The following is a 26138-nucleotide window of genomic DNA, read 5'->3' on the forward strand; positions in this document are numbered from 1 at the left end:
TGCGCCCTCCCCCCGCCCCGCCCGCCTTGCGCCGGCGCCCTGGGACGTCCAGGGGCCAGTGACCTGGAGGCGTTGGGGTTGTCCTGGGCCGTCACTTGAGAGAGATCGTCTCACCCCAGCCGGTGTGAGGGAGTGAGAGCAAAAGAAAGTTTTGATAGCAGCGTATAGTTTATGTTCAGCTGTATGCTGGGCAGGTTACCTAACAATTCAGTGACTCAGTTTCCTTATCCATAAAGTGAGGGTAATGATAGTATCTACTTCGCAGTGTGGTCGTGAAGCGTAAATGAAACTCAGATTAAACACGTAGAACAGTGCCTGGCACATAGAGCGTGTTCCGTAGGTATCAGCTATTGTTCTTTTAATTATTGTCATCATTATAAGTTCCTGTAGATCCTTTAAATTCTCCCTAAACGCTGACCTGCAGCTCTAGCCAGAGGGGCTGGGCCGGGAGCGGTGGCTCAAGCCTGTAATCCCAGCACTTTGGGAGGCCGAGGCGGGCGGATCACGAGGTCAGGATATTGAGACCATCCTGGCTAACACGGTGAAACCCCGTCTCTACTAAAAATACAAAAGAGCCGGGGGTAGTGGTGGCCGCCTACAATCCCAGCTACTCCGGAGGCTGAATGGCGTGAACCCGGGAGGCGGAGCTTGCAGTGAGCCGAGATCGCGCCGCTGCACTCCAGCCTGGGCGACAGAGCGAGACTCCATCTCAAAAAAAAAAAAAAGAGGGGCTGGAGCCCAGTATTTAGTTCTACCTCTGATTAGTCAGGAGAACTGGGTTGTAAGCCCTCTCTGCCAGTAGCCAACTTGAACCCTGGGCCCTCTATAAAGTCAAGCATTCCAACACACAAGAGGTTTTCGCTGAGTGCCTCTCAGTCTGTGCCAGGCACTGTTGTAGAGGTTGGGGATGCTGCAGGATAAGACAAGCTAAGTTTCTGGTTTCCTGGAACTTGGGTTAAAAGGGGCAGGGAGGAAATAAACAATGAAGCAAATGAGCTCTGTGAATGAGCTAAGCAGGGCTGTATAGTGGGAGTGGGAAGGGGACTGCTTTGGGCTGGGGTCAGGGGAGTTCTCGTCGAAGAGGAGAACTTTGAATTGAAAGCTGAAAGGGCCAGCCATCCAAAGATCTAGGGACACAGTGTTTCAGACACAGAGAATGGCTAGAGCAAAACCCCCAAAGGGGAAACAAGTTGCCCTGTGTCTAAGACTGACAGGTGCGGGTGGGGGTGAGGAGGGCTTGTGGAGCAAGGAGTGAAGGAGTATGGAGAGGTAGCTGGGAACTAGATTATGTAGGGCCTGTGACCATGGTAAATTTGGATTTTGTTCTAGATACAAAGAGAAGACTCTTGTTAAGGAAGTTTTCAACAGAACACTGAAAATCGGATTTACCGTTTTTTAAAGATGCCCCTGTCTGGGTTGTGAAGACACTGTAGAGAGACAAGGCAGGAAATGGGGAGCCCAGTTAGGAGATTCACAAACTTAATGACTTAAATATGTTCACTCTCTGATTTCACATTTTCTTCCAAATGGCCAGCGCCCTTTGCCCTCTTCCTGCCCTAGGCTGATGACCTTGTATAGCCAAACTGTATTGGCTTTTGCTTCTCCAGGATTTGAACCTGTTTGCAATCCCCTGTTGTGTGGGTTTTGGTGAGAGGCAATAAATAAATAATTAAAGGATCAGAGAGTCACTCACCTGCCCTCAGCACTGGGGCTCAAGCATATGACCTACCGTGGGTCAATCTGGTGCTCTCAACCAGGACTTCAGCTTCTGAGCTAGTAATGCCAAGGCCCGGGGCTCTTGCATGGGTGTCCAGCCATTTGAATGTGAGGACTTTTTGGCTCATCTGTATTGGCAGATATCACCAAAATTATGCATGGGCCCTTTTTGAAAAATTTTTTTATCTCATAGCTATCATTTGTGTTAGCGTATTTTACATCTGGCCCAGGACAATTCTTCTTTCAGTGTGGCCCAGGGAAGCCAAACGGTTGGACACGTGTGCTAGAGGTTATTCCTACGGCGCCATCACAGAGTGCTCTTGTGTTGGTGGCCCTACAGGAGGGGTTTTCACCAGACCGTTCTAATCTTTGCTAGTCCTGAGGTGTACGAAGATGACTCCCCAATTTTTAATTATAGCTTTTACCTCTGTATTGAGCTCCAAACTTGCATATTCAGCTGTCCACTTGGTAGTTCCACTTGGATGTATAACGAGCATCTCAGATATTACATGACCAAATCAAAACTTTTTACTTCCCACTTCTTTGCTATTTATTAAATGGCACCACCATCTGCCTAATTACTCAAATAAAAACACCCATAAATCATCTCAGATTTATTTTTCTTTTTGAGGCAGGGTCTCACTCTGTCACCCAGGCTAGAGGGCAGTGGTACAATTTCGGCTCACTGCAGTCTCCACCTCTCAGGCTCAAGCTATCCTCCAGCCTCAGCCTCCTAAGTAGTTGGGACTACAGGCATGAGCCACTGCCCCCAGCTGTTCTTTTTCTTTTTAATTTTCACATCTACACCTGCATGAGTCCTGTTGGCTATCTTCAAAGTTTAATGTGATTGCAATCACACTAGCATCTGGACTTTTGCAAAAATGTCGGTGGCCGGCTGGATGATCCCCCAGAGATGTCTATGTCCTAGTATATGGAATGTGTGCATAGCACTGGAGCCAGTACAATTCAACTACTGACAGAATATTCTTTGGGCTTTGTTTTTCTGTGGGAAATGACCAAGAGCACCTATTCAGAAGTCAAAGTGATCGGGGTTCAGATCCTACCTCTACTACTTACTAATTATGTGGCCTCAGGCAACCTCTCAAGGCCTAAGTCTCTTCACTAGCAAAATAACCATAATAATGCTTACTTCATTGATGTTATGAAGATTTTATAAAATACTATATGTGAGACCTCTAGGCTTGCTCTAATATGGTAAATATAGATGTTTAAATTAATTTTAAAATTTTAATTCCTCAGTCACCCTAGCCACATTTCAGGGATTTCAGTAGCAACATGTGGCTTGGATAGTGCAGATGTAGAGCATTTCCCTCATCACTAATTCTATTGAACAGTGCTATCATTGATTACACTGGGCCTAGCACATAGTAAATGCCCAATAAACAGTACAGTATCAAATAGTGTTATTATTTATAGGCCACACACCTTCCATCATTTCAACATCACCATCCTGATTTCTGCCATTATCTTAATACCACCTGTACTGTTAGTTAATATTTTTCTTTAAATTGACTCATTTTATACTTAAGTGTATTTAATATCATGATCATAAGTGGAAAACCAGTATTATTTGCCACAAATAAAAGGGATCATAAAAGGAAGTACGATGAAGTAAAATAATGTTGCTAAATTTAAATTTTTGAGCTTAAAAGAATTAAAACAATGAGTAAAGGCAATGATAAAGTTCATTGATTTATAAGACTGTATCTGAAAATAAATTTCTCAGTGAGAAAAATGGTGTTGTATGTGATCTATCAGGAAGAAAGGTAGCTCAGGATACAATGAAATTGAGAGTTTATGTCAATATAACATGGTTAAATTTTGATGTTTTCCAGCACTCCAAATCCTAACGCAATTATGTGTGATTAGGGTAACATATCATTAATCAAATTGTAATCTAAATGCATAATAGAGGTTAATGGCTTTTGACCTGGAGCAGAGTAGTGTGTATATGAGGCATGGAGCTGGGTCACTGTCTCTAAGTCATGCAGGCCACACACCTTCCTGCTCCCTCTCCCTCAGTTTTTCCTCTCCCTTTCACAGTTCTAGGAGAACCATGACATGAAAATGATTCCCAAATCCCTTCCCATATCATGGGGGCTTCGTCAAAGGCCCAGGCAGCACCAAGAACAAAATGAAGGCCCTGGGCACAAAACACTGTACCAGCTTTGGCCGCTTCTCCATGGGCGGGGATACTACAGGAAGATGGGCGCTGAAAAATACCTCCTGCTCCTCAGGGCCGAGCCCACCGAAGGGACCTGAGTAAGTATGCTTGTTTGTGCAGCCTGAGATGGTCTCTCCCAAAATGCAGGGGTAATGTGTTTTTTCCTCAGACAGAGCACACTTTATTAGGTTTTAATTAGAGTTGGTTTTGAATTAGGGTCAGGAATTCAGTTAGGGTTTGAATTAGGGTCAAGGATCTTGTTCAGGTTAGGGTTGATTAATTTACAGCTTCAGTTACTCTAATGCAATTACACTTTGCAGTGCCTGGAAAGTACAATGGTTAAAAACACAGTCGCTAGTTCCTGGATGGGGTTGCTAGCTGGGGTAGTCAAGGCTGCAATAAGCCATGATTGTGCCACTGCACTCCAGCCAGGGAAACAGCGAGATGCTGTCTCAAAAAAATTGTTATTGTATTTAACCTATTAATAAGGAAACGAGATGTATGTTACAGTCCATTCAAAGGAGAATCCAGTAAGCATCAGGAATTCTGGAATGAATTTGTTAAGCAAAATTGGATTTTGCACAGGAGGGACCCAGGGTTGTCCCTTCACTGAACAGAAGCATTTGTATGTCCATAGACAAAAATCCTCTGCATTGCCATTGAGTCTCTACAACCTACAGAGTTGTAAAATAGTGCAAAGGAAATGAAAGGCTAGAAATCAGCTAATCCAGAAGGCTGTGTTCTAAACAATGTATAATTTTTCATTGGAAACATCCACTATTTTTTGTTTCGTTTTGTTTTTTGTTATTGTTGTTTTTGAGTGTATCTTTTTTCTTTAATGTATTTGTTTCCAGTAATCTTTTTTGCATATTCCAAAATTGCTTAAGTCTCTCTGTGCCTCAGTGTCCTCATCTGTAAAATGGGGAAGTCATAAAAGTGCCTACCTCATGTCAAAGGGAGGAGTAAATGAGCTAAGGTATGCATTTTTACACTGCAGTCCCTTGGATGGGAGCGGGCTGTTCCCATGTCCTCCTTGTCAAGGTGGATTCACACTACAGGAGCAGATTGCAACAAGACACTGTGCACCTTACGGAGGACCGGCCTCTGAGCTAGTTTAACTTTTCAGTTTCAGTCTGAGGGGAACTACACGTTGGGCTCTGAGCTGCCTCACCGCAGCTCCAGCGTGCTGATTTAAGGGTCAGTTCTGGATGAAGGAAGGAGGGTGTCATCTAAACACATCAAGGAATGGCACTGGGCAGGTCTGGCTTCGGGATGACAGGTTTTAGAACCTAAGGCTGGGAGACCTCCTACGCCAGCGGGAGGTGGGTAGCTCTGGTGGAGTCATCCTAGAGAAGGCCAGAGTGGTGGCCAGAGGGAGGTGAGAGTGTGTCCTGGAAGCCTGGATGCCTGGATGCCCAGAGAGAGTTACCACCCTGAAGCCACGTTGACACACTCCCTGGACTGAATCCACTCCAACACTGGCAGTTACCAATTCCTTTATTCTTTTCTGCAGTTGGTCAACAAGTGTGCATTGTATCTGCTCAGCCAACTCAGGGCCCCAGGAACTCTCTCCATCCCCACCCCAGGATGAAGTCCTGGATTGAAATCGCAAGCCCCAGTGCCCTAGAGAGAGAGCACAGGTGTCCTGGACTGTGAGTCAGACGCCCCAGGCTCACCCTGCTCCCCTACTTGCTGTGAGGCCCTGCACAAGGTACTTGCCTGTGCCTTATCCTCCACAGGGAACCTGCCTCAGAGGGTTGTTGTTGGCTTTCAAGGACATAATCCAAGTAAAGGGCTCATAGTAAACACCCAGTTAATGTATTTTTTAAAGTTTTTTCACTGTTATGTTCAGGACTCAGTCTAGATTGCTAATGTCACTTCTACTTCCAAAATTCTGAGAACTGCTGCTTTTCTCCCCCCAGCCTCTTCTGGGGGTCCTAGGGAAGTTTCCAGAGCCCACAAGTGTCAGTGATTAGCACTGGCCTTCCCCTCACTCACGGCAAGGAAATAGGCAACGCCACCACGCCCTCCCTCCAGGCGCCATCGCAGAGGTGAGAAGTGGCCTCAACCTGCCTGCGGCGCACCTCGGGCCAGCAGGGGACGCCCTGGCCTCACCAGACAAGCGCATCCCTGGGCGCAGCCTCAGACGCTCCCAGATCTTGCCCTATCATTTACCTTAGATCAACCCTAAGAATATCCAAGATTGTGGTCGTTATTTTTCAAAACTACTTCTGTGGAGACTAGAACTTTCCGTGTTACAGAAAGATTATCATTCATCCATTCACTGAACAAGGCTAAACAAGCAGTATTAGACACTGTTCTAGGTGCAAGAAGCTGACTGAATTCTCCGCTAGAGAAGAGACTTTTTTTTTCTCATACAATAGCTTGCTTATGTTTCTCGAGAAGTGACTAAGTGCCCGATTCATTTCTAGGTGCTTACATATATCCTCTTTTGAGTCCCCAACAGTCCTGTGAGGTGAGCATTGTTTTACTGAGGAGCCAGCCACCTCTGTGCAGAGAAGAACTTGCAAATGAGTGTAGCCTGCGGGCAGCTCGGGAGTGCTGAGCTTTCAGCTGTCTCTCAGCTGTCCAAAGAGGTGACAAGAAGGGAGGGAAGGCAGAAAAGAGGCCAGCTCTAGGCACAGTGGAACAAAATGGGACTCTCTCTCCACTCCTCATCTTTCCCTCCCTCTGGGTGTGGGTTCCTAGCCCAAGCCCCTGTCCCCCTCTCACTCCCATGCAGAATCCTGTCTCCTTAGTTCTGTCTTTGGATTCGAGGCCCAACTTGGCATTTCTTGGCTGTATCTCTGAAGGAAAGTCATCTCAATCTCTGTGAGCCTCCACTTCCTCAGTTGTAAAATGGGAGTATCTTCCTCACACTGCTGTGGTGAGTTCAGTGTGACAATGTGAATATAAATACCTTATAAGTGAGAAAGCGCGGCAGAAAAGCTAGGTTTCATTGTTCTTTTCCTCTCCTTCTCAAGCAGTACCCTGAGTAGAAATATTCAGTCCCGCAAAACACCCTCCCGTCCATCCGCACCAGAATCCCAGGTTCTCACCAAGCTCAGCCAGCTGCGTGGAGGCAACCCATCTGGTAGCCAAATCACATACATGTTCAGGACAGACGGTTAGTATGTCACACGCCCTCCATTTGTGGAGGAAACTTAGGTGATGGTAAACAAAGAACAGACTCTAATGGTGGGATTTCTGGTATAGGGGCTTTGGGGAGATACAAAGGAATTGCCAGTACCCTCTAGGCTATGCCCCATGGGCAACCCCTAGCCCCACATGCCTGGAAGGCCATCCTGGTACAGAATCAGGTGGTGGCACTCAAGAAACATGCGTGAACTTTAACAGGTTCTTCTCTTCTCATCTAGGATTTCCTTCCTTGCTGAACCTCAAGAAGCGGGCTAGCATACCCCATATTGTACGAGGGGAAACTGAGACCACGAAAGGCAAGCATAGTTATTGCTCAAGCATTCGCAGCCAGGCTGGAAGTCTGGGGCGTGAACACCTATTCCTGCCTTCCTCCTCCCCACACTTTCATGGGTTTAGTGGGTGGGAGGGGCTCCCTTATTCATGATGGTTAGGGATCCCAAATTTAAAGTTTCCTGTCTGAAAGTCAAGGACAGGAAATTATATAGCCAGAGTTCTGCACAAATTACCCAACAGGTGTCTCAACTCCCCAAAGCAACAGATGGTGTTCATCTCTTGGCCTCTGTGTCGTCATTCATCCCTGATTGTTTGGGGAAGCCCACTCCACCTCTGTGACAGACCCACAGATGCAGATTTACACAAGGACTCCTAGACAGACACAATGAACAAACTCCCGTCTGATCAGAGCCAAGTCCCGGTAATAACATCAATGAATCATCGACTTCAGTGAGTCACAATCTTGAGCTGGGAGAGGCCTCCAAGACCTTTTTAGTCCAACCCTTTACCTTCTAGTTATTCACAAGTGAATAGAAACTGAGTGAGGTCCAAAGAGGGAAAGTGACTGGACCAAGATCATAAAGCTTGGTAATGCCAAAGGCGAGACTGGAAGCCCTGGGCCCTGGGCCCTGAGCCCCAGGCCCGTGCACTTTCTACACACCCCTCTGCCTGCCACCACCTGGCTGGCACAGAGAGCAGGAGGGAGGGCATAGGCCCCTCATGACTTAGCCAAGGGCAGCTCAGTGTCTCCATGCAGGTGGACTCTGCGTGTCAGCTTCAGCCCTCCCTTGGGAAGGGAAGGGCCTGGGGCCGTCCTCACACCCCAGGCGCCAGGCCGCGGAGCTATAGGAGGCAGCTTCCTGCTTGGCTCTTATCCAAGGCCATTTCACAATGGGGGGAAGAGCGCTGAGCTGAGAGTCCCGGGTTGCTGCTCACTCCACCCCCACTCCAGCCCCTTTCAGACCCCCCAGGGAGAATGAGCCAGGCCCCGCCTGAGGCTTGGGGCAAAGAGAGCTGCAAGAATGGAGACAGGCTGAACAGCCCCTATTGGGAGTGTTTTATGAGCCGTGTCCCTGGAGCTGGACCAGGGCACCACCTTGCATGTTACCAGCCCTCTCCCCCTTCCCTTGCCATCCACCTGCAAGCATTCAGGCTGGGGAAGTCCCTTCTAGGACAGGAGTGGTGGCTTCCAGTCAGCCCCATAGCACTCTCATGATTAGTCAGAGGGGAACCTGGAGGCAAGGAAGCCCACAAGCTGGGAGACAGGCAAGGCCTGGGTCACTTCCTGCAGTGAGGCAATGTGACTACCAGGCAGAGGAGCCCAAATTTCTCCTCCTAACATGCTACAGGGTCTGGGGTGAACTGTGGCTCAGCTGACTGAAATTCAGGCAGGAACCAAGACAGAGACACTGAGACGGGACATTCAGCCAGGATTTCTTATGCCCTTACTACTCAGGGTCGGCTTTTGAGCTCAGCTCTGTAAGGGATCTTGTTTGAAGTGGGAGGCAGTGGTTAAGGACCCAAATCATCCTGTCTTCGAGTCTTGAAGAGGAGAAAAAGCAAACCTAGGTGAAATGTCAAACCACAAGACAAGGCAGTGTGAAGTGAGGGCCCACACTTTCATGCTGGACAGTCCAGTACGGCCAATGGAGCGGGGGTGGGGAGAGTCACTGCAGACAAATCTTAGGGGAAGAGATGGAACCGAGAATGGCGGGGAGAACTTGACTTTGCAGACAGGATGGGAAAGATCTTTCAGACAGGGAAGGGAAGACAAGGCAGAAATGAACCCGCCTATGTGAGGACAGGACCCTGTTTGCACCGGGGGTGGTCAGCCACGAGGCTGGAAATGTGCCTGGCCACAGGGCACTTCCTCACTCTGAGCTCTTGCTACTTGAACAGAGCCTTCCTTGGTATCTGTGGGAAGTTGCTGGCCTACTGAGGCAGGATAGCACACAGAGAACTAGGCAAGGGTGTGGAGGTATCAGGGAGCTCAGCCCCTTGGTGGAGGAGCCCTCTGACAACAGGAAGCAGCTGCAGCAGGCTCCAGGGCTGTGCTGGTATCTGCAACTCTCCCCCTACCCTGGCTGCACCCTGCAGAACAAACTGTTCTTCAAGAAGCTCTGGGGACAGAGGGCCCACACCTGCTCTCAGGTCGGGGTGGATAAACCCCCATCAGCCAGGCTGGGAGCCCAGCAAAGACATCACACAGCTCAGTAGTCCTCCTTACCCCCAGCCCCCTGCCTCCAGACCAGGTTGCAGTTGACTATGGCAATACAACACAAAACAAGAGCTTTATATTATTATTATTATTGTTATTATTTATAGAGATTGGGTCTCACCATGTTGCCCAGGCTGGTCTCAAACTCCTGGCCTCAAGTGACCCTCCTGTCTCAGCCTCCCAAAGTGCTGAGATTACAGACATGAGCCACGTTACCCAGCCAAGAGTTTTGGAGAGGGAAATGAGAACCGAATCTTCATAAATACCTCATCCTAGAACTTCCAACAATGTCTCCAAAAATAGTACCTAAATTCCAGGCCTCAAACCCTAAATTGAGTGGGGATGTGAAGTGGTTATGGCTTTTCAGAAACAGCACTGGAGTGGCAGCTGAAGCACTGAGTTCTAATCTGAATTCTGCCACTCATTGGCATGGGACCTTGGACAAGTAACTTTTCGCTGGACTTGAGTTTCTTCCTCTGTAACTTGGGGAGTTGGGACTGAGCTGTAAAGTCCCTTCCAGTTTTAAATGTGAGACTCCGGCGCTCTCAGGTAACTTGGGGACTGCCGTAGTGACTGTTTGGGGGCTAGTATAGCTGGGAGAGAAATTAGGATGAGAATCCAATTGAGGCCAAGATAAAATGGAATTGTACGCTATTCAGAACTTGAAACAGGGTGGGAGTTTGTTTCCCCCAGATCCTCACCGTAAAGAGATTTGGAAGAAAATCTTGGGAGATTTGGACTGAGAATGTCTTAAGAAGAGGAAGTATTATAGAAGAAGGTTCCCCAGCACTTGGTGGGGAAGAGCTAGAATTCTTCCAGATTGCTTGATGAGCAGAACTTGGGGAGTGGGGCACAGTAATACCAGGAGAGACATATCCCCTCCTCCCAACCCTCTCCACTTAAGCTGCTCCTTAAAATTCCTATAACTGGGGACCAGGCCTTTCATTCCAGTTACAGCTAAAACTTAACATGGCCATTTAAATTTCCATGAGGTAAAAATGGCTAATATTCTCTCCTTCTAAGATCCAGCATATGCTGAGAGAGACCTTCAGAGGAGGTGGGAGCTGGAAGAAGGAGTGAAGGTGGAGGCCCAAAGATCACACAGGAGCCATGCTTTTTCTGAAGCCAGATCCAGGCTTAGCAGCTCAGAGCAGTTGCCCATGGGCAGTGATGTGGAGGAAGGCCCTGGGCTTCCTAAGTGCCTCTAGGTCACTCTGTGAAACCTCTCACATTGGCCTCCCTGGGAGGAGGAGCCCAGTGTAGCCCCCACCTGTCTATTGCCGGCTCATCTTCCAGGGTGTTGAGGGGACGGGTAACATGGCTCTCTGCCCCCACCAGTTACCCACATGGCTTGGGTCAACTAGACTCTGTCAGAGCTGTTTAAGGAACCACAAACCTCGGCTTTTGGAGGCAGCTCCAGGAAAACGTGGAGTGTGTGAGGTGGAAGGCGGGTGAGAAAGTGTATAAGAGGGAATGCACTGTTCTCTACTGGCCCTTTGCCAAACAGCAAAGGGAGAGAAAGGGAGAGAGGAGTAACAAGGCCAGACTACGGCCACGTTCAGTGATTTTCAACTGTGGCCCAAAATGAGGTAGATATAGGCTAGGCATGGTCTGTGTGTGTGTGTGTGTGTGCGTGTGTGTGTGGTGTGGGGGGGGTTTGATGTGTGTGTGAGGAGTGTGTAGTGTAGGGGGGGTTGGTGTGTTTGTGTGGTGTGGGGGGTGGTGTGGGTGTGTGGGTGTGGGGGATGATGTGTGTGTGGTGTGGGGGGCTGTGGTGTGTGTGGTTTGTGTGTGGGGTTGTGGTGTGTGCATAGTGTGTGGGGGGGTGTGGTGTATGGGGGTGCAGTGTGTGGGGTTGTGTGTGGTGCGGTGTGTGTGTGGTGTGTGTGTGGTGTGCGTCGGGGGTTGTGGTGTGTGTGTGGTGCGGGGGGGTGTGGTGCGTGTGTGGTGTGTGGTATGTGTGTGGGGTTGTGGTGTGTGTGTGGTGTGGGGGGTGTGGTGTGTGGGGGTGCAGTGTGTGGGGTTGTGTGTGGTGCGGTGTGTGTGGTGTGGGGGGGTGTGGTGTGTGTGTGTGGTGCGGGGGGTGTGGTGCGTGTGTGGTGTGTGGTAAGTGTGTGGGGTTGTGGTGTGTGTGTGGTGTGGGGGGGTGTGGTGTATGGGGGTGCGGTGTGTGGGGTTGTGTGTGGTGCGGTGTGTGTGGTGTGGGGGGGTGTGGTGTGTGTGTGTGGTGCGGGGGGTGTGGTGCGTGTGTGGTGTGTGGTAAGTGTGTGGGGTTGTGGTGTGTGTGTGGTGTGGGGGTTGTGGTGTATGGGGGTGCGGTGTGTGGGGTTGTGTGTGGTGCGGTGTGTGTGGTGTGGGGGGGTGTGGTGTGTGTGTGTGGTGCGGGGGGTGTGGTGCGTGTGTGGTGTGTGGTAAGTGTGTGGGGTTGTGGTGTGTGTGTGGTGTGGGGGTTGTGGTGTATGGGGGTGCGGTGTGTGGGGTTGTGTGTGGTGCGGTGTGTGTGGTGTGGGGGGGTGTGGTGTGTGTGTGTGGTGCGGGGGGTGTGGTGCGTGTGTGGTGTGTGGTAAGTGTGTGGGGTTGTGGTGTGTGTGTGGTGTGGGGGGGTGTGGTGTATGGGGGTGCGGTGTGTGGGGTTGTGTGTGGTGTGGTGTGTGTGGTGTGGGGGGGGTGTGGTGTGTGTGTGGTGCGGGGGGTGTGGTGCATGTGTGGTGTGTGGTAAGTGTGTGGGGTTGTGGTGTGTGGTAAGTGCGTGGGGTTGTGGTGTGTGTGTGGTGTGGGGGTTGTGGTGTATGGGGGTGCGGTGTGTGGGGTTGTGTGTGGTGCGGTGTGTGTGTGGTGTGTGGGTGTGTGTGTAAGGGGGTGGTGTGTGGATGTGTGTGGGGGTAGGGGATGAAGTGTATGTGTGTGTGTGTGGTGTGGGGGAATGTGTGGTGTATGGGGAGGGTGGGGATGTGTGTGTCGAGTGTGGGGGTGTGTGCTGTGTGTGTGGAGTGTGGTGTGTGTGTAGGGGGCGGGTGTTGGCCTGGGTGAGCACTGCCAATCCCAGTAGAGAAGATGCCAAAATTCTGTATTTACTGTCAGGGCCAATGATGCTGGAAACTGCAGAACCAGCACCCCCAAAACCAGGCCCATCCCAAGACACTGCTTCTCACAGCCAACCGGAGGAGGAGGGAGGGCGAGAGGCCTGAAGCGGAGGCTTCTTCTGGAGGAGTGCTGGCCAGGCCAGCAGCCTTCCTCACTTCAGTGCAGCCTTCCCCTTCTAGCCAGCGATGAGCATTTAGTGAGCAGCTCCTTTGTCCGCGGCAAGCCTTCTCCAGGTCTGTCTTCAAAAGCGGATGCTACCTGGTGGGAGGTGCGGAGTTATACATACAAGAAAGGGCTACAGGATGGTATCACTAGTGCCACGCTGTGAAGGAGGTGGACTTTGAAGGGAAGACAGAATTTAGAAAAACAGACTAGTGGACTAGTTAATGCGGGGAGCAGAGAGGCATTTCAGGCGGGAGAAGGAGAGTGATGTGGGTTTGAGGGAAGAGAGGCCTCTTTGGTTGTACGTTCTGACAACTATTCCTTGACGCCAGCGGGGCCTCCTGCAGTTGGATTCAGTGTCATTTCTGACACTAACTACCTGCAGTTAGCGTCTGTGATATTGTGAAACAGGTATTAGGTCTTCATTCCTGACATACAACTCCTAAAATCCTTGGAAACTCCCAAGTGATAAGTGTCTTTTTGCACACTAAGCCCCTAGGTAGCTTCAGGATGGGAGCTGGCACCAGAAAGACCAAGACAAGGTTAGAGGATTGGAACTTTCGGCCCCACCCTTCAGCCTCCAGGGAGGGAAAAGGGGCTGAAGTTTAAGTTGATCACCAGTGGCCAATGGTTTAGTCAATCAGGCTTACGTAATGAAGCATCCATAAAAACCCAAAAGGGCAAGCTTCAGAGGATTTCTTGATGGCTGAACACGTGGGGATTCCTGGAGGGTGGAGTACCCACAGAGGCTGAAGAAGCTCCACCCCTCCTCCATAGCTCACACTATGCATCTTTTCATGTGTATCTTGTGGAATATCCTTATAATAAGCTAACACATGTAAGTGGGTTGTCCCTGAGTTCTGTGAGCTGCTTTAGTGAACCCCAATTAGCTGGTCAGACAGAGCAGTGGAGAAACAACCCAGGGCTTGCACTTGGCATCAGAAGTGAGGAGAGGGGACCGAGTTCTCAATCTGTGTGATCTGATGCTGTCGGCAGGTAGAATCAGAATCGAACTGGAGGACGCCCCACTGGTGTCTGCTGCAGAAATGACAGCTTGCTTGGTGGGTGGGGGAGACCCCTGCCCCCATATCTGGTGTCAGGAATGTGTTGAGAGAGTATAGGAGGAAAAACCGAGTTTGGTTTTTTTAGTGTCGGACTCCACAAGTTAAATGTCAAAGTCCCGTGACTCCCCTTACTTCAGAACTCAGGCGCACGCAGGGTCCACAGGCTACTGGCACTTCTGTCTGACTTCACTACAAATTTGAGTCCTCACCACCCAAACTTAGGGTTCAGTAGTTGGCTACAATGGCTCACAGAACTCACTGAGCATGCTAAACTTACAATTAATTTTATTATCATATAGACTCAGAACAGCCAAAGGGAAGAGCTATGTAGGGCAAGGTGTTGGCGGGGTGGGGGGGTGTATGTGTGCAGACCTTCTACACCCTCTCCTCTCGTGGAATGTGGCATGTCCCCCTCCCAGCACATTGGTGTGTTCACCAACCGGGAAGCTCCTCTCAGTTTCAGTGTCGAGCTTTTATATGGGGCTTTACTCCATAGGCACCACTGATTGAATCATTAACCACATGAGGAACTCAATCTCTAGTCCCTCCTTCTCGCCCCAGGGGTTGGTGGTGCGGTGGGGATGGGAGCAGGGACAAAATTTCCACACTCTGATCACATGCTTGGTCTTTCTGTCATGGCCAGTCTCCCTTAAAATTAAGGACCCACCTTGAGTTGCCTTCTTATCATAACCTCAGGTATGATGAAAATGCTCATTACAAATGACAAAAGGCATTCCTGTCACTCAGGAGATCCCAAAGGTTTTTAAAGCTCTGTGCCAGGAAAGGGGGACAAAGACTGAATGGGCTTTTAAAAAAGTCATACCAGAGATTGTAATGGACAGTTCCTAGGGAAAGGAAGTGGGAGCTGAGGATGGAAAGGCAAGGTGGGGCAGATGGAGAAGGCCAGAGGTGGATGGGTACGGGGAGGAGAAATCACCGCTCCCTGCCGAGGAAGTGCAGGCAGAGGAGAAGCAGTAGACGCCACTCCCTCACTTGAGTGTCTTGGCAGACTCTTTCACTCTTCCAGTAAGTTTAATTTTCCCCCAGGTAGTTCGTCCAGGAGGAGGCATCCTTCAGTCTCGGCTTTGGCACCAAGGTCCCCACAACTCAGGGCCAGGTTCCCTCGTGCAGCTCCTGACATTCCCCATGGTTCAAATACCACCTCCTTCTAGAAGGCTTCCCTGATTACCCACGTGGGACATGCCCCTGCCCTGAATTCTGAAAGCCCTTTGAAATAGTCCCCTACTGCCCCACGGGGACGTCAAGACAACTTACTGTGGCACATTCCCGTCTCCCTAGTTTGATCCTGAGCACTTTGCCTTACCCCTTTCTGCTTCGTTCCAAACAGCCAGCACTATGTGCTTCAGAGAACATTTGTGGGCTCTGCAGACATTCTCCATCATCATCAGCTCCTCCTCTGCCCCTGGTGAACTTACTGCCTTCCCTTGCAGAGCCCTGCCTCTGAAACGCGTGTGAACGTCTGCCCTGCCAGCCTGTGGGCTCCTCCAGGGAAAGAATGTGTGTCTACCTTCCAACCCTGACAAGCAGCTGGTGCCCATGTGTGCAGGGTGAACTCAGTCACTTTCTCCTAGACAGCGTCACCTTTCTCACATTTAGGGAAAATCAAGAGTAAGGGAATGAGTTACTTATTCTCATGGAAGAGTGGGAAGAGTGAGAAGAAAGTTAGGGGTTGAAGCAGGACTCACACAAAGGCAATTCTGGCCTCTTCCCACGGGGCCCGGGGCCCCCTGGGTCTCTTGCCAGGACACTGTTCTCGGTGGGTGCTCCACCAGGAGGCAGGTAACTGGCGGGATGAGAGGTCAGACCAACCTGGACCTGTGACAGGCGGGCACAAGGGCAGCATGAGCATCCCGCTAGCCTTTGGGGACAGCCTGGCAGAAAGGAGTCATTCTGGGAACCTGCGAAGGCTTTCCCCTTGAATGGCTTCCAGCCCCTGGACAACCCCAGAGCAGTGTCCCAGCCTCGGTGAGCTAGAGTTTACCCACTCACACTCATGGTTACCACCCAGAGGCCCAGGCTGAGGGGGAAGGAACCGCCTGCTCAGCCCCCACTGAGGCCGGCCCGGTGCTCCTCTTGGCAGCACTCTGCGCATCCTCAGGGGGCAGACCCCCGGTGGGGTGAGTGGCACAGCCCAAGAATGAAGCTCCCTTCTGCCTCCCCTGGGCAGGTCCTATGACTTGGAGGAAGTGTCTCCAGAGAGTGGCAACTAGACATGAAGTGGGACACGGTGCCCGGGGTTTCTCAGTGGCCTCTGAAGCCGCCCAGAGTCAGTGAGAGTATCTTGGTCTCTCTCTGTGGGCTTCAGGGCCTCTGAGGCAGGGGTTTGTCTCTGGGATCCCTGGATCACAAGCCCTGTGACTCTTCCACAGCCAGCTTCCCACCCCACACCCCTGCGGGGCATGCTACGCCACATCCTGGGGGAGCCACCATTTGGGAATGGATGGGATGGAAAAGGCTTGCTCCCAAGAAACAGTTAATCCTCTCCCCTTCCCCCAGGCCCCTTGCACCTGCAGGCTGCGGTGTGTGGTTTCCCACAGCTGCAGCTGGCTCTGCAGAGCCCCTCCCTTTGAGGGAACCTGAGAGGCTCAGGGCCTGAGGCGCCAGGAGGGGCTTCTCGCCCTCCGTCCAGCTGCTGGGGATGGCATGGGAGGGCCTGGCTGCCCTCTGACCTGGACATACCACAAGAGTGCTCTGGTTGAGTGACCCATCTGTGATTCCTGGCTTGCAAACCAAAGGCAGAGATTCCAGTTTGGGAGGTCAGAGAGGTTTCTGAGAAGGGAAATCAGTCATGAGGCCCCTCAGCCCTGGGCTTGCTCCGGCTCTGCTGCCTTCTGGAAGAAGCTGACTGGTCTGGGTGTGGGCTGGGCATTCCCCTGGGGTAAGACGCAGTGCTCCAGAAAGAGAGGGTGAGTGGAGGGTAGAGGTGAGTGGGAAGGACCGGGAGGAACAGGAGGAAGTAAGGTGTGGCCGGACCAGGCCTCTGCTGGTCAAGACAGCCTTGAAGCCGTGGTGCTGGCACTCTGGCAGGCTCAGCCCTCTGGCTATCCCAGAAGACGGCAGGTTGCCACAGAGCCTGGGCAAATACCCAGCTGCCCTCTGAGCCACGTGTTCCAGGGACACCTCTGAATACTGCTTATGCTGAGACAATGAGACAGAAAGTGCCAGGAGCTTCCTGGCTGGGACGCATCTTCAGGAGCATTAGCCTGGAGCAGAGGCTGAACCATCCTAACAGCTTGCCCACGTCCCCAGCCCCGGGCTGCCGGGCAAGTGCTCACATCCCCCGGGGACAGGTGGATGGCACACAGGGTCATGGCAAAGGGCTGCTCACTGGGTCCAGAGCCAGGACCTGGGAAGAGGGAGGGAGATGCAGGAATCTGACAGGCAGGAGCCTCCCAGGGCCCAGGGCTCTGGCTTCTCTCAGATCCAGCTCCAGGCAATGCTTCAGTTCAGCACTCTCCCTGCAGGGCCGCGGGGCCTTGGGCTCGGGACTTTCGTGGCCTCCTGTCTGCAGAAAAGCCCCATCCCCACTCAGAGACAAGTCCCCACCCCAGAGCAGGAATAGAGAGGACGATTGAGCAAAGGAGGCCTGAGGGGAAACAGAGACACCCCTCTACAGGAGCCCCTGAGTCAGGTGTGGGAGGAGGGAGAGGCAGGGCCCAGCAGAAGCCACCGTTTGCACCACACTCCTCTACCTCAGGCGGAGACCAGCTGCAGGGTGGCAGCCAGCGCTTGGAGGAGGTGAGGGAGCATGCCGGCGCGGCACCCAGCAGCCTTCATTCTTGGCTCCCACACAGCTTGATGCTCCTTTCAGGGTATAACTGATGCCAACCACCCAGGGCCGTGGCCAGGAGTCTACTGTGTACTCAGATCGTGCTTGGCCCATTTGCAGCAGTGCCACAGGGCCACGGGCGCAGAGCTCTGGCTGGGAGTCACTGCCAATTCACAGTTTGCCCTCAGGTGCGTGGAGGCAAAGGCCTATGAAAGACGAGCTTGGCACTCCTGGGGAGAGGGCACGAGGCAGGTGATCTGCCCACAGTGGCTTATTTGTGGCTTCATCACTGTGATGACACTATGTTTGGCATTTCCTCATTATTGTTATCCAGACCCCACGTATCAAGAAAAGTACAGGAAATCTGCTGTTGGGACAGCGGCAGCACTATGTGGGGTGCTACCTTCTGATCTGGGACTTAAACAGCATTGCTATTTTCCTCCTTGCTCCAAGTCATCCATTTTGACAATTTTGTATCAGCGTGGACCCTTCACCGAGACTGAAATATCTGTTATTGAGTTAGGGATCTTTCTATTAATGCGTTTATTTAGTATTTCATTCCAGACATTCAGTGAGTGCCTGCTGTGTGTCATCCATTGTGACAGTGTTGGGAACACGGTGATGAATGAAACAAGGCCCCTGTCCTGGGTGAGCTGAGAGGCCACACCCCACCTGTCAGCTGACATCGTAGGGAGGACACCATCTACATCCAACCCTGACTACTGAACACTTTCAGTTTCTTGGAAGAAAGATTTTAAAATCTTCAGAAAATGAGAACTCCTCCAAATAGAATTTTAATTTGTTTCATATATTTAAAAATTTTACACTTTAATATGTAACAGTCATATGGTTCACATACAAAAATGACATCAATGGCTCAGTGAGAAGTTTTCCTCCTAATTTTTCCCTAACAGTTCCCAATTTCTGATATAAAAAATGTTATGTCCTTGCAGGATTTACCTATGTAAATACATGTTCTTAGTTTTCCTCTTCATTATTCCAAAGGTTGTTTACTGCAAACAAGGTTTTTCTTGCTCATACATCCTGGAGATTGTCCCATATCCACACAGAGAAGGTTCCCCATTTTTTCTTACAGCCGCAAAGTGTCCCTTGTTGTAAACCGTCTTCTATTGATAGTACTGGGTGGCTGGTGCCCAATCTTTTGCTCTCAGACTGTGCCATGTGTGTCCTTTCAGATGTTGGCAGGTACATCTGTAGGATGTGTTCAAGGGTTTGTAATTGAGAGATTGCAAATTGTCCTCCATAGAGGTTGCACTGCTTTCATCCCCACCAGCAACATATGAAAAGACCTGTTTCCTGTTTTCCCTAATAGGCTGCTATTTATTTATGTATTTATTTACTTATTTATTAGAGCCAAGGTCTCACGCTGTCACCCACGCTGGAGTGCAATGGCGTGATCATAGCTTACTGCAGCCTCAAACTCCTGGGCTCAAGCGATCCTCCTGCCTCAGCCTCCTGATTAGCTGAGACTACAGATATGTGCTACCACACCCCGTGCTACCACACCCTACTAATTTTTCACTTTTTGTAAAGACAGTGTCTTGCTGTGTTGCCCTGGGGTAGGGGGGTCTCTGACTCCTGGCCTCAAGCAATCCTCCCGCCTCCACCTCCCAAAGTATTGGGATAAGCTAATATTTTTAAAGAGAAAGGAAGGAGGCAATATGAGGCTTCTAAAGAAGAAAGGTAGGAAGAAGGTGAAGCCCAGACAGAAGCCTGGAGCACACAGAGCTTCAGCTACTGCCTGCAGCTTTGCTTATGAGGCTGCACAGATGGCTGGGGACTGAGTGCCTTCGGGCCATGATGTTTTATTTGTGTTTGAGCAGTAAGCCTTACAGCTGATAAGTGGGTTTTTTTCTCCTGGGGGAGCACGGGATTCTAGGAAGACAGTCTATGAGGAGAGCCTGAGGGAAGAAAGTGTAGTTGGTACCTGGGGGTGCAAGGCTGTGTCTTGGTCCCTTCAGGCTGCCATAGCAGAATACCATAGACTGTGTGGCTTAGAAACGACAGAAATTTATTTCTCACTATTCTGGAGGGTGGGAAGTCCAAGATTGAGGTGCCATCAGATTCGGTGTCTGGTGAGAGCCTGTTTCCTGGCTCATAGACCGCACCTCTCACTGTCCTCACCTGGTGGAAGGGTGTCACTGGGGACTGAGTGTCTTCATTTTTATCAGTGCTTCTTTTGTAAGGGCACTAACGCCCTTGTGCGGGCCCCACCTCCGTGACCTAAGCACCTCCCAAACAGCATCACCTCAGGGGTGAAGATTTCAACATGTGAACTGTGGGGGGCACAAGCATTCAGAACATAGCAAGTGGCATATAAAAGTGCAGACCACAATGTCCAGCAAATACATACGCATTTCCAATAGTCAGGGGAAGAGACACAGGGAGAGGTGGAGGAGGGTGGAGAAGAGGAAAGTCTTCTCTGAGGAGGTAACATTTGGGCAGAATCCAATTCATAGATCTGGGAAGAAAAGTTCCAGCAAAGGGACAAGCAAGGGTCAAGGTCCTGAGGGGAAGGAGAGGAGAGGGGCCTGCTCAAGACAGTGAGTGACATCGGAGGAATTGGGACACGGACAGCAAAGCTGGGAGCCCGGGGGGTGCTGGACCATGGAGAGCCTGGAAGGCCACGGCAGGGAGTTTGAGGTTTATCTTAAGAATAATGAGAAAAAGAAACTGGTCAGAAAAACCACATATTGCATTTTTCCATTTCTACAAAATATCCAAAATAAACAAACCCAGAGAGACGGAAAGCAGATTCTTGGTTGGCTGGGGCTGGGTAGATTGGGAGGAAATGGGGAGTGACTAATAACGGGTGCTGGGTTTCTTTTGAAGGATGATTAAAATGTTCTAAAATTGATTGTGGTGATGCTTGCACAACCCTGCAAATAGACTGAAAAAAAAAAAAAACAAAAACCATTGAATTGTATGCTTTCAGTGGGTGAATTATATGATATGGGAATTACATCTCAAGCTGCTTTATTTATTGATTCATTTATTTATTTTGAGACAGGATCTTGCTCTGTCACCTAGGCTGGAGTGCAGTGACATGACAGTCACAGCTCACTGCAGCCTTGACCTCCTAGGCTCAAGTGATCCTCCTACCTCAACCTCCTAAGTAACTGGAACTATAGGTGCACGCACCACTGTACCCAGCTAATTTTTAAGGTTTTTTTGTTTGTTTTTTGTTTTTGTTTTTGTTTTTTGTAGAGGCAGGGGTCTCGCTATGTTGCCCAGGCTAGCCTCAAACTCCTAGGCTTGAGTGATCCTCCTGCCTTGGCCTCTCAAAGTGCTAGGATTATAGGCGTGAGCCACTATGCCCAGCCTTGTTATTTTTTTAAAAAGGATTTTAAAAATTAAAAATATAAAAAGGATAATAGGAAGCTGTTAGAGGGTGATTTAATCAGCAGTAACATCCTCCCTCAGGCTGTCATGGGAGAACAAACTGTAGGGAGGGGAGAATGGGGGCAGGAGATGGTCGGGAAGCTAGTGCAGTGGACCAGGCAAGGAGCAATAGTGACTTGGCCTGGGTCAGTCGCTTTGCAATGAGGATTAATGAGAAGGCCGGACTGGGGTATTTTCTGAAGCTAGAGTTTGATAATTAATTGGATGTGAGGGGTGGGAGAGAGAGATGAATCCTGGCCATTTAACTGTAGTAAAAAGACTGGAGGAATAGTTGGACAATGGGAGGGACGGGGTATACGAGCTGTTTTGGACATGACAGGCCTCCGGGGTGTCCACTAGGCAGAGGGGATGTCAGGGCAGGGTCACCACCACGTAGATGGTCACTGCCAAGAGCCGGACACTCCTCCAAACACATACATTAAATCATTTAGTCTTCTCAGTAACCTCTGAGGCGAGAGCTGTAGCTATTCCTGTCCATACGGGGCGAATTCTATGTGCCACTTCAAATGCCCACAGCCTCACCTCTTGTTCCAGCCATTGCCCCAGTGACCAGTTTTGCACGGGTCTTGACCAGCGCCGTGTAAATGCGGCCTGACAGGGCCTTTCCACATGCCTCTTGCCTGACACCATGATGGGGGGATACCCGTGGAACCTGCTTGGCATTGACACATAAGCTGGCCAGAAGTGAAGGGGAGCTAACATGCCATGGGATGACTCGAGAGGAGCCAATGGATAACTGTGCTCCTTCTTCCAGTGGGTTCTGAAGTACATTTCACAAAGCTTCACTGAAAGACTGAGTGGTGTTCACATAGAGAGATGTTAACACACTCCCACATTGACTCCCCGCTTTCTCTGTTTCTTTCCTCCTCCGCCTCACCCCTGCTCCCTGGGATCATGTTCCCAAATAAACTACTCATGCTTAAACCTTTGTCTCAGGCCCCATGTAAGACCCGATCCTACATGAAGAATTTAACAGCAACAACATCACACCAGGGACAGAGCAGGGGTTCACACCCCAGCAGGCTTCTCTACTCACTTCCATGTTGCCTCTCAAAGATCCCAACCTCTAGAGGACATTTAAAGGCACAGGCCTAGATGGAATCTAACCATCTAACCGGCAGAGATTGTAAACAAGAAAAAAGTCCCCACACCACGCTCACATTTAGAGATCAAGAAGAGGAGGTGCCAGCAAAGGAGCCAGAGAAAGAGCTGCTGTTGGGGTAGGAGGAAGCCAGACCAGTGTGGAGTCCTGGACTCCAAGAAAAGATAGCGTTGCAAGGAGGAGCGAGTGCCCTACTGTGCAAACGCTGCTGAGAAATTGAGGAGGTGAGACCAGGAGACAGACCTTTTGGATGTGCCAATAGGAGGTCACTGGTGACTTGGACAAGGGCAGTTTCAGTGGAGTGACAGAAACAAAAGCTTGGCTGGTGCAGGCTAAGAGGGAGTGGAGGTGAGGATTCGGAGAGGTAGCCAGCAGGGACAACCAGTTCAAGGAGGAGTGCGTAAAAGGGAGGAGGAAGTGGAGCAGAAGCTGAAGAGGGTTTAGGGTCAAGGAAGAGTTTGTTTTGAAAATGAGAGCAATCATAGTGCGTTTATGTGCTGAAGGGAATGGTCTGGTAGAGAGAAGGAGCTGGACAGTGCAGGAGGGAGAAAGATGATTTCAGGCAAAGTCTTGAGTAAGTGAAGGGATGTGGTACACAAAATGAAGGGATTGGCCAGGGATGCAAGAGGAGGCCATCCCTCCATCCATCCGTCCATCTATCCATCCGTCCATCTGTCTGTCCATCCATCCATCCGTCTGTCCGTCCGTCTGTCCACCCATCCACCCATCCATCCATCTGTCCGTCCATCCATCCATCTATCCACCCATCCATCCATCCACCCATCCGTCCATCTATCTATCCATGCATGCATCCATTGTGAGAAAGAAAGGCACCAGCGGGCACAGATGCAGGCACCTTGGGAGATCTGACAGTGAGAGGCAGGTACATTCCAGCTGATGGCATTTAGTTTCTCAGCAAAATAAGAAGCAAGATCTTTAACAGCGAGAAGCTAAGAGAAGGTGTTGAGGGTTAGAGAAGATGTGAAACACTCATCTGGAGAGTGGTGCAGTGAATTTAATAGAGAAATATAGTAGGATGACTGGGCAAGCTGAGTGCTCACTTGAAGTTTGTGGTCAGAAGCATCCAGTGCAGCTACTCAGGATGACTGTGAGTTTCCTCAGCAATGCTTGGCTACTCAGTGCAAGTGCAGGGTGTTGGGTTTAAGCAGGGTGGAGGCTGTGTCAGGAGATTCCAATTGAAGGCAAAGGAGCAAGAGAGGAGGGGGCTTCCGCAAATGGGTGATTCTTGTCAGGACCTACAGAATCCAGCTGGAGAAGGGGGTTGAAGGCAGTGAAAGAGGACAAGTTCAAAGGCGGAGAGTTTCCACAGGGGACACATCATTGAATGGAGGTAATAGAGTAGATGAGCTGAGAGCCCAGGAAGGGTAGTCAGGGAGCAGGGGGTTCAGAAGTGCTGAGGCAAAACCCTGGCCATGGGAGTGGAAGGCAGAGGCAGCAGAACGAGAGGTGGAGAATGAGGAGGCCAAAGACCAAGAGTGGGAGGTGCTGGGTGGACATCTACATGGACGATCTTCCTTGTCCACCATCTCTTAAACAGCTCCCCCATCCTGCCACTACCCCTTCATCTGCCTTTTCCTTTCATGGCCCCTCTGCCTAACATTATTTTACATAGGACTGGTTCATTGGTTAATTATCCTTGCTGCCATCAGAATGTAAGCATCTGAGGGCAGGGACATTTTCTCTCTGGCCTACACCTATAAACTCTATTTTAAGAACAGTACCTGGCACATATCACGTGCTCAGAAACATGTGCTGGACAAAAGAATGAATGTTAAGGTCTAGGAAAAGCATGGAGGAGTGGTGGTGGAGAGGAAGACCATGGACCAGTTACTAAAATCTGTGAATGAGCAGGAGTGGCCTAGAGTATGGTAAATACTAGAAGGGATGGCGGCTGGTCTGGTCTGATGGCATAGCTGCAAAGGAGATGCAGACTTAGGGTGAGGAGGAAGGGGGAGAAACCTACAGGTGGCCATGAAAGCAAGGAGAACAACTCGCCGTCTCCAGGCATACTGGTGTGAGGGATGTGAAAGAAGAAAAAAGATCTAAGACAGGAGGTGGCTGCAAGGAAGCTGTGTCTGGGGGTCAGGCAGGTTTCCAGTAGAACAGGACGGTGAAAGGAATGTTCAGAGGGAAAGTCAAGTGTATGGGGAGATTTCGCTGATGACAAACCATAAGTTCCCTAGAGCAGAGTGAAAGAATCTGGGGGATTGGGTCAAATTAGGAGAACAGAGCTATATGGGGGTGAAAGTCTTGGGGATGAAGGATGACCAAGAGTGTCAGGCTTCTGGAGGTGTCTAGGGACACAAGGCCACAGGGCATGATGGGCTCTCCTGAAGGTCTCTCTCGGGCAGGTGGGTACTCCTGCTCATGCCGGCTCCTCCTCCAGCCAGGGCCCATGGGCGGTGGACCACAGTGAGGCAGTGATGTTAGCGTTGGAGGGGCCTTGCCAGACACTGAGTGTTCGGGGTGGGAGGAGAGGGCAGCTTTGGGTACTGGAAGGGAAGTCGAGCAGGCACTCCAGAGACTAGATTGTCATCCCAATCTTTCCTACAAACCATGATGTAACATTGGGCAAAATGAGCATGATTTTCCTTATCTACAAAATGGAGAGGAGAGGAGGTCTCTTTTAGCTCTGCAAATCCAAGCCTCTGTCTCCTCCTTTCCTTGACGTCTTCTAGCTCCTGTGTCCTCAGCCCTCCCAACTTGTAGCTAAGCCCTGGCTTTGTATTAACCACCCTCCTTCTGTCAGCATCACTGAGAGGCATAGCCAAGGCCTGCCCTCTTCCTCCTCAATGGCTCCAAAATGCTGCTTGCACTGTCCCATGCCACTCTGATCCTAAGCAGCCAAGTGGGCAGGCTGACACTCCTTTGGGCATGGAAGTGAACATCAGCCATGAGTAGGGAGAGGAAACTGCCCACAGAGAGGGCAGACTCCATCAGGGGCAAGTGACAAAGCCACAGACTGACATGAAGAGGCTTCCCAGGCCCTCTGGAAGGGAGCGAAGCCAGCAGCCTGGCTCCTGGGATGGGTTGTCCACTATTCAGCAGCTCCATGGGCCTGGAAGTGAGCCCAGGGAGCCAGCCAGAAGGAGGCTGTGGCCAGAGGCTTGATTTGCAGCCTGGGACTAGGATGCAGGGAGCCGGGTTCTCATCCAGGCTTCACCCACAGCAAATGTGTGACTCTCCCTGGCCCTCTGGGCAGGGATTATAATAACTACCTTGCTTACCCCAGTTGCTGGAGGCCAGTATTCACTGAGCATTCATCATGAGTCAGGCATTCAGTAATCCTCACAATGGCCCTAGAAATTAGCCTCTACTATTTTCACGCTTTAGGGAGGAGGTGACACAGAGAACATCTAAGTAACTTGCCTAACACTCCATAGCTTATAAGTGGCAGGGCCAGGATCTTAGCCCTAAATCATACATTAGAAATGTATTATCATTGAGGTCCCTCAGCAATCTTGTGATGCAGGTATTACCATCCATTTTACAAACACGGCAATGGCTCAGAAGTCTTCAGTTATTTGCCCAGGGTCACTTGGCTGACTGTAGCAGAATCAGGATTTGAACCCAGGCCCGACTTCAAAGCCAATCCTCTTCTCATTGGGTTGCACCCCCAGCATCAGCACAGGGACAATTCCTCAGGCTGACTGGCCAAGGCCCCATCTGTGAAAACAGGATAGGAAACGGCAGCCTAACTCTAGGCAGAGCCCAGGCTCAGCCAGGGGGTCTACAGGGCTGAAGAGGCAGCTGGCCAGAGATCCACAGGAAGCATTTTGTTGACACATCTTCATCACTCTGGAATTTGAGCAACAACATTTACCCCTTCTGAAACTCACCCAGAGGAAGTGGATTTTCTGACGCAGATGAAGAGTGAGAACTGTCTACATTTAAGTCTTCTTTGAGAACAATACCAGCTGAGCAGCTCTTTGCATTCCGGC

General features: G+C 50.4%; 1 long non-coding RNA gene across 1 annotated transcript; it reads left to right on the top strand.

The window, feature by feature from the left end:
- The first annotated feature begins 36 nt into the window (after nucleotides 1-36).
- Nucleotides 37-18533, top strand: LOC140710444 (uncharacterized). Its single transcript, XR_012091458.1, has 3 exons — nucleotides 37-194; nucleotides 6680-6788; nucleotides 18216-18533. It is a non-coding gene; the product is annotated as an uncharacterized lncRNA (long non-coding RNA).
- The last annotated feature ends 7605 nt before the right edge of the window (nucleotides 18534-26138 follow it).

The sequence above is a fragment of the Chlorocebus sabaeus genome, chromosome 26, assembly GCF_047675955.1.
Source record: "Chlorocebus sabaeus isolate Y175 chromosome 26, mChlSab1.0.hap1, whole genome shotgun sequence".
In the NCBI taxonomy this organism is placed as follows: domain Eukaryota; kingdom Metazoa; phylum Chordata; class Mammalia; order Primates; family Cercopithecidae; genus Chlorocebus; species Chlorocebus sabaeus.